We start from the raw sequence: 7,500 nt of genomic DNA, 5'->3' as shown, positions 1-7,500 counted from the left end.
ATTTGCTAGGTGCTTTACCGTGTGTATTTCTACCCCAGCTGAGATGCCGACGCTTATGAATGTTAAGGAGGTATGTCATATACAGGATTGTACCGGTTTCTTCATACACCATGCACAAACTAGATTTCTTGATGAAAGTGAGACAACAGTTTCGGAATCGTCCTCGATTCCATCTTCGGGTCTGAAGAGGCAAGGATAAGTCCGATATGCGAGGCTGAGCCTCGCCCGGGCTATGGGGGAGCCCGGCCTGTGCCGACAAATGTCGACTCGATCAACGTGTGTCAGCGAGTGCTGACGCGACAGAGCTTAGACTTTACCCACCGTGGTGCCCAGCCACAGCAGTAACCTCCGGGCGACAATTGCAACTTCTCGCGCCTGGGCGGGGCGCGAACCGCCGACCCCTCGGATGAGAGGACGGCACGTTACCACTGTACTAGCTTGGAGGCTAGAGGCAAGTTCAGTCAGTTCAGTTAGATTTGCGAAGTCATGCTTCGTCCGGGCCATTTCTCTGGAGTGGCCCGGCCTGTGTTAACTATTTCTAGTTAACTCGGATGTTTTCTTTGAACTGCATGCTTACCGCGGTGGCTGGATTGCAAGCAAGCGATCCACCTGCCACGGAGAAAGCATGTTGCACACCCTTTTCGCCAGCCCGGCGGCTGTGGTGGGTGGTCCCTGCCTCAGAAATTGTGTGTGTACACAATTCTGCAAGTAATGTAACAGGGTGACGTTAGGCTCGCCGCAGTGTTTACATAACCTCCCAGTCTCACTGTCAATAATTTGCCAAGCACATTGGTAACCTAGTCTTAAAGCGTTTTAAGCAGGGGAGCGCTTGGCAAGAATTCTTGCCAAGCGCTGTACCGTTCCCTGCTTAAAACGCTTTCCAAGGCAGGCAGGCCTTCTTCAGTGATGCCAGACATGTGGAAATGTCTTTTTATAAAGTACAAATCATAACAGTCCTTGATGAGCATAGAAATATCAAAATAACACACGAAATATACATACTTGGGTTTTAAAAGCAATATTCCCACCAACAATCTCGGAAAGAGATAACTTATGCACAAGTCGAGGGTGGAGTTTATTTCACTTGCGGTGGTAACAGTTTGAGCGCGCAATTCAAAACAACTGACAAGCTAGCGCCGCATCAAGAGGGCAGAGAAGTAAATAAATCTACCCAAACATCTTAACAAAGCACTATATTTTCTCCTATATTCATATAAAGTGCCTCTAAAACAATGACACAATTGACAGCCTTTCATTCTGACGCGTTATCAAAACAAATGATTATCCCTGAATTAAAATATAGGCCTACCCATTCCCATATATCCGATCTTATGAGGTTAAATATAACAAATCATCGAATATAATATCAACAGAAGAATGTTGCTAGAATTTCTCAGACTTTTTCACTTGAAATATTCTTTATTTCATGAATTAGCAGATATATTTTCGATTTAGAAAGACGAGAAGTTTAACAATAAGAGGAAAATTGTTCATCTTATAATCATTTATTATTCACAAGTAAAACTTTTTTATTCCCATAATCTCCATTATCTCCTTTCGTTTTCAGTTAATTTCAATTTTTTTGAATATGATTTTAAGAAAATTACAGAATCATATACCGTGAAAAAATTATTTATCTGATAAGGTATTAATCGGAGTTCCTGGCCAACGCCCGCATTCGAAGGATCGTGACCAGTACGGTACGCGACCGACGCTGTTGCCATGGTGACGGTACACCGCTTGACTTAGCAAGCGCAAGTCAAGCCATCTACGGAGGTCGCTTGAGATAGCAAGCGAGATGCTTGAGTTAGCAAGAAAAACGCTTGAGATTTCAGGCAAGAACTTTCCCTGCTTAAAACGCTTTAAGTCTGAATAGTATGACTTTGGTACCTCTTTTTGTATTTGGAGGAAGGGCCAGTGGCTCATAGCCTGAAGCATCTGAGTACCACTTGGCAGCGAGCGATTTTGTGATGTTTTCTCTATGTGCTCCCTGGAGGACCGCACACGCTGCAGCTTTGGTACCTTGGCTCAGTCCCCTTCGGCTGGGTTTAACGATCATGGAGGATGGGGGCATACCCCTGCCCTTTTCGGCTAGTTTATCAGCAAGCTCGTTCCCTTGTATGCCTATGTGGCTTGGGACCCAGTTTATGATGATTCTTCTACCTTGACTAAGGATTCTTTGGGCTATGTATAGTACTGTTGTCAAGAGGTAGACGTTATCTGGGGGCATGCTATGCTGTAAGCTGTCAATAGTTGCTCTTGAATCTGTATGAATGACGACGTGCCCTCCCCTCAGGGAGGCGTGTGTCAATGCTTCCATGATCGCAACCGTTTCAGCCTGAAGCGTTGAGGCATTGTCAGTGACCCTAATGGATGCTGTGGTATCCTTTGTTGCAAAGCCGGCGCCTGCAGTATGGTTTATTGGATCCACGGATCCGTCCGTGTAGTAAGTTATACTACCCGGCGGAGTTATTTGTTCAATGAACCTTTGTGCTTGTGCCTTTAGGCTAGGCATGGAATATTGATCTTTTCTCATTGTGAGATTTAGAATTGAGAATTCGATCATTTCGTTTGCCCACGTCGGGGGTTCTTTGTAATCAGGGTGAGGGGAGTCCATACCCTTGCTAGAGGCAAGGGAGAGTAGGCGGTATAAGAGGGAAAAGAGGAGAAGCACTCGGGAACCACAGGGCAGGTGAGGACAGGAGAACGGAAGCGAAGGGAGGTCAGATCAGGTCGAACGATCAGGCGGTCTATGTGACGGGTGACCGGCATAAGGGAGGAGACGAAGGATGTGGGAAGCGAGGAGGCTGTCGGCAGGAGAGAAACCGCTTTTCAAGTTGAAATTGGGCAGCAGCTTAATCAGAGAAGATTCCACCAGTCTGCGGGCATGGACATCAGTGGAAGGGAAGAGAATGCGTGCTGCTTTCCAGTCCATCTGATGGCCAGTGTCCCACTGATGGCAAAAGAGGGCGTTGTTGCTATGTCCCCTGGATACAGCGTACTTATGCTGAGACAGACGGTTAGACTGGCGCCTGTTTCACCAAAATACTGCTTATCACAGGAGGCACACGGAACAGCATAGGTGCCCACCTTTGAGGTAGAGGGAGGGCAGGTGTGAACCAGGTTACGACGGAGAGTATTCACCTGGCGAAAGGAGAGTCTGCAGTTGAGAGACTGCAGGGGCCGACGGAGGGAGTAGATCTCCTCAGTGTAAGGCAGGCTCAGGACAGGCAGGTGAGGAGACTCATTGGGAGGGGAGTCATGGTAGAAGGTACGTCGCGACCTGGATAACGCGACGTCTAGGACATGGCGAGGATAGCCCAGTTTGGAGAACGAACGACGCAGGAAGTGGATCTCTCCATCCAGGTACTGGGGGTCACAGGTGCGGAGGGCATGAAGAAGCAGCAAGGTGGCAACCCCTCTCTTCACATGCAGTGGATGGTACGAGAAGAAGTGTATGTACATACCACTGTGCATAGGTTTCCTGTATATAGAAAAGGAGAAATGATCTGCAGAGCGATGGACAAGAGTGTCCAAGAAAAGGAGCTTGTCGTCAACCTCCCATTCCACCTTGAAGCGGATGGAAGGAGAGAGAATTCAGCTGCGACAGGAAATCAGGAATCAGGGCAGGGTCATGGGGCCAGAGAGCGAAGACGTCGTCGGCATATCTCAGCCACATGGAAGGACGAGGGTAGATGGAAGGGAGGAGCTCCGACTCGAAGAACTCCATGTATAGGTTAGCCAGAACCGGGGAGAGAGGAGAGCCCATGGCAACACCGAACGCCTGTGAGTAAAAACGACCCTCAAAGGAGAAGGAATTCGACTCCACACACAGACGAATCAGCTGGAGGAAGATTTCGGTAGGAAGAGGAAGACGAGGATCCTCGGCAGGGAGCTTCCTCTGAAGGAAAGCGAGGACGTCATCAAGCGGGACCTTGGTGAACAGGGAGTCGACATCCAGGCTCAGCATGGACGCCGGCGAAACACCGCGGACACGGGTGATGAAGTCCTGTGAATGGCGAAGGTGAGCAGGAGAGAAGGTGCCGAGAAGGGGAGTGAGAGACTTAGCCAGCCAAGCCGCCAGAGGATGCGTCACCGATCCCCGGGAGATGATGGGGCGTAGAGGTACGGCTGGCTTAAGGGTTTTAGGAAACCCATAGAAATGAGGGAAGCGAGGGTTAACGACCTTGAACCTCTGATAAAGGTTCGCCTCCGGGAAACATGCTGCAAGCTCTCTCAGACGACGGTGGAAAGTGGCAGCAATGCGTACCCGCGGGTCACTGGTCAGGGGGACATAGGTGGAGGCATCACCTAACAGGTCTTGGGCCTTCTGCAGGTAGGAGGCTCGGTCGAGGATCACCACCGAGTTACCTTTGTCAGAAGGCAAAATGGTGACATCCTCCCTGTGCAGGCTGTGAAGGGCCTCACGGTAACGCCTGGGGATGGAAGGGATAGGGTGAAGGAGGGATTCGAGGGCCGGAAGAAAGGCCCCACGAAGGAGGGAGACATCAGGCAAGGAGTTCCTATGAGCGGAGATGAACCGGTCAAAGGAAGAAATGATGTCAATAGAGGTAAGGGGAAGAGGGCGGAGAGCAAAGGAAAGACCGAAGTCAAGGAGTTGTAGTTGGTGAGGGGTCAAGGACAGGGAGGAAAGGTTGGTAACCGCGTCGGTGAGGGAGAAGCAGGACCAGGGACTACGGGAGGTGAGGTTAGAGAGTTTCTGGGAGAGGGAGCGGGCATGGGTAGTGGAGAGGAACCGGGAAGAATCGTGGGCCACGTCAGCTAGGAGCTGGAAGACATGGCCGGGGAGTCGTTCCTTCAGGAGGTCAGAACGAACCCGCGAGCGATAGTAGGAAAGCTCGACATCCCTCTTACCAGCGCGGATCCGTTCAAGGAGGAGGGAACGAGCATAATCAGGAAAAGGAGAACCACCATCCGAGTGCTTCAAGAGGTTGCCGATCGAGGAAGGGAGCACCTGCTCCTCGAGGCAGTCTCGGACGAAACGTAGTTGATTCTTCCGTTGGGCCGTGGCGATGACGGAATCCTCAAAAGCGCGAAAGGCAGGAACCAGGTAGGGGAAGGAGGCAAACAGGACCAAGAGATTTCGTTTAACTGTGGGGTCCATGATGCAATGAAAAAACACAATACCGTGTTGATAACATGGAAGAAAAACCCACAGTGCACAAACTAGATTTATTGATGAAAGTGAGACAACAGTTTCGGAATCGTCCTCGATTCCATCTTCGGGTTTGAAGAGGCAAGGGAGAGTAAGCGGTATAAGAGGGAAAGGAGGAGAAGCACTCGGGAACCACGGGGCAGGTGAGGACAGGAGAACGGAAGCGAAGGGAGGTCAGATCAGGTCGAAGGATTAGGCGGTCTATGTGACGAGTGACCGGCATAAGGGAGGAGACGAAGGGTGTGGGAAGCGAGGAGGCTGTCGGCAGGAGAGAAACCGCTGTTCAAGTTGAAATTGGACGGCAGCTTAATCAGAGAAGATTCCACCAGTCTGCGGGCATGGACATCAGCGGAAGGGAAGAGAATGCGTGCAGCTTTCCAGTCCATCTGATGGCCAGTGTCTCACTGATGGCAGAAGAGGGCGTTGTTGCTATGTCCCCTGGATACAGCGTACTTATGCTGAGAGACGCTTAGTAAGACTGGCGCCTGTTTCACCAAAATACTGCTTATCACAGGAGGCACACGGAACAGCATAGGTGCCCACCTTCGAGGTAGAGGGAGGGCAGGTGTGAACCAGGTTACGACGGAGAGTATTCACCTGGCGAAAGGAGAGACTGCAGGGGCCGACGGAGGGAGTAGATCTCCTCAGTGTAAGGCAGGCTCAGGACAGGCAGGTGAGGAGACTCATTGGGAGGGGAGTCATGGTAGAAGGTACGTCGCGCCCTGGATAACGCCGAACACCGAAATCTTCCTCCAGCTGATTCGTCTGTGTGTGGAGTCGAATTCCTTCTCCTTTGAGGGTCGTTTTTACTCACAGACGTTCGGTGTTGCCATGGGCTCTCCTCTCTCCCCGGTTCTGGCTAACCTATACATGGAGTCCTTCCATGTGGCTGAGATATGTCGACGACGTCTTCGCTCTCTGGCCCCATGACCCTGCCCTGTTTCCTGATTTCCTATCGCAGCTGAATTCTCTCTCTCTCCTTCCATCCGGACATTCTTGTCCATCGCTCTGCAGATCATTTCTCCTTTTCTATATACAGGAAACCTATGCACAGTGGTATGTACATACACTTCTTCTCGTACCATCCACTGCATGTGCAGAGAGGGGTTGCCACTTCGCTGTTTCTTCGTGCCCTCCGCACCTGTGACCCCCAGTACCTGGATGGAGAGATCCACTTCCTGCGTCGTTCGTCTCCAAACTGGGCTATCCTCGCCATGTCCTAGACGTCGCGTTATCCAGGGCGCGACGTACCTTCTACCATGACTCCCCTCCCAGTGAGTCTCCTCACCTGCCTGTCCTGAGCCTGCCTTACACTGAGGAGATCTACTCCCTCCGTCGGCCCCTGCAGTCTCTCAACTGCAGACTCTCCTTTCGCCAGGTGAATACTCTCCGTCGTAACCTGGTTCACACCTGCCCTCCCTCTACCTCGAAGGTGGGCACCTATGCTGTTCCGTGTGCCTCCTGTGATAAGCAGTATTTTGGTGAAACAGGCGCCAGTCTTACTAAGCGTCTGTCTCAGCATAAGTACGCTGTATCCAGGGGACATAGTAACAACGCCCTCTTCTGCTATCAGTGGGACACTGGCCATCAGATGGACTGGAAAGCTGCACGCATTCTCTTCCCTTCCACTGATGTCCATGCCCGCAGACTGGTGGAATCTTCTCTGATTAAGCTGCTGCCCAATTTCAACTTGAAAAGCGGTTTCTCTCCTGCCGACAGCCTCCTCGCTTCCCACACCCTTCGTCTCCTCCCTTATGCCGGTCACCCGTCACATAGACTGCCTGATCCTTCGACCTGATCTGACCTCCCTTCGCTTCCGTTCTCCTGTCCTCACCTGCCCCGTGGTTCCCGAGTGCTTCTCCTCCTTTCCCTCTTATACCGCTTACTCTCCCTTGCCTCTTCAGACCCGAAGATGGAATCGAGGACGATTCCGAAACTGTTGTCTCACTTTCATCAATAAATCTAGTTTGTTCATTGTGGGTTTTTCTTGCATATTATCAACACGGTATTGTGTTTTTTCATTGCTTCATACACCATATTTAAAAACTATTGCTGCCCCTTTCACCCTTCCCACTCAGAAGGACAGCAAGTTTCGGTAGACATAGACTAATCACTTAAATCACTTAAAAGACCCCTATGAAAGGAGTTTATCGTTTGCTTAGAAGAGGAGAAACTCCTTAAAAGCATTAGATCTTGAGCCTGACAATACCACTAAAGGCAATAGATGTGTACTATCTATTGTTGATCTTGTAAGCAGATTCTTGCAACTTATAGTACTACTCAGTAGAGAAGCCTTAAAAGTCACGGAATCCCATCTTCACCAT

At 50.4% G+C, this 7,500-nt stretch overlaps 1 pseudogene; it reads right to left on the bottom strand.

The window, feature by feature from the left end:
• LOC138862350 (uncharacterized) overlaps positions 1-5,125 on the bottom strand; it is a 16,305-nt pseudogene extending 11,180 nt beyond the window's left edge.
• Positions 5,126-7,500: the final 2,375 nt, after the last annotated feature.

Source organism: Penaeus vannamei, chromosome 8 (genome assembly GCF_042767895.1).
Source record: "Penaeus vannamei isolate JL-2024 chromosome 8, ASM4276789v1, whole genome shotgun sequence".
Lineage (NCBI taxonomy): Eukaryota > Metazoa > Arthropoda > Malacostraca > Decapoda > Penaeidae > Penaeus > Penaeus vannamei.
This window is presented reverse-complemented; position numbering and strand designations above follow the sequence as displayed.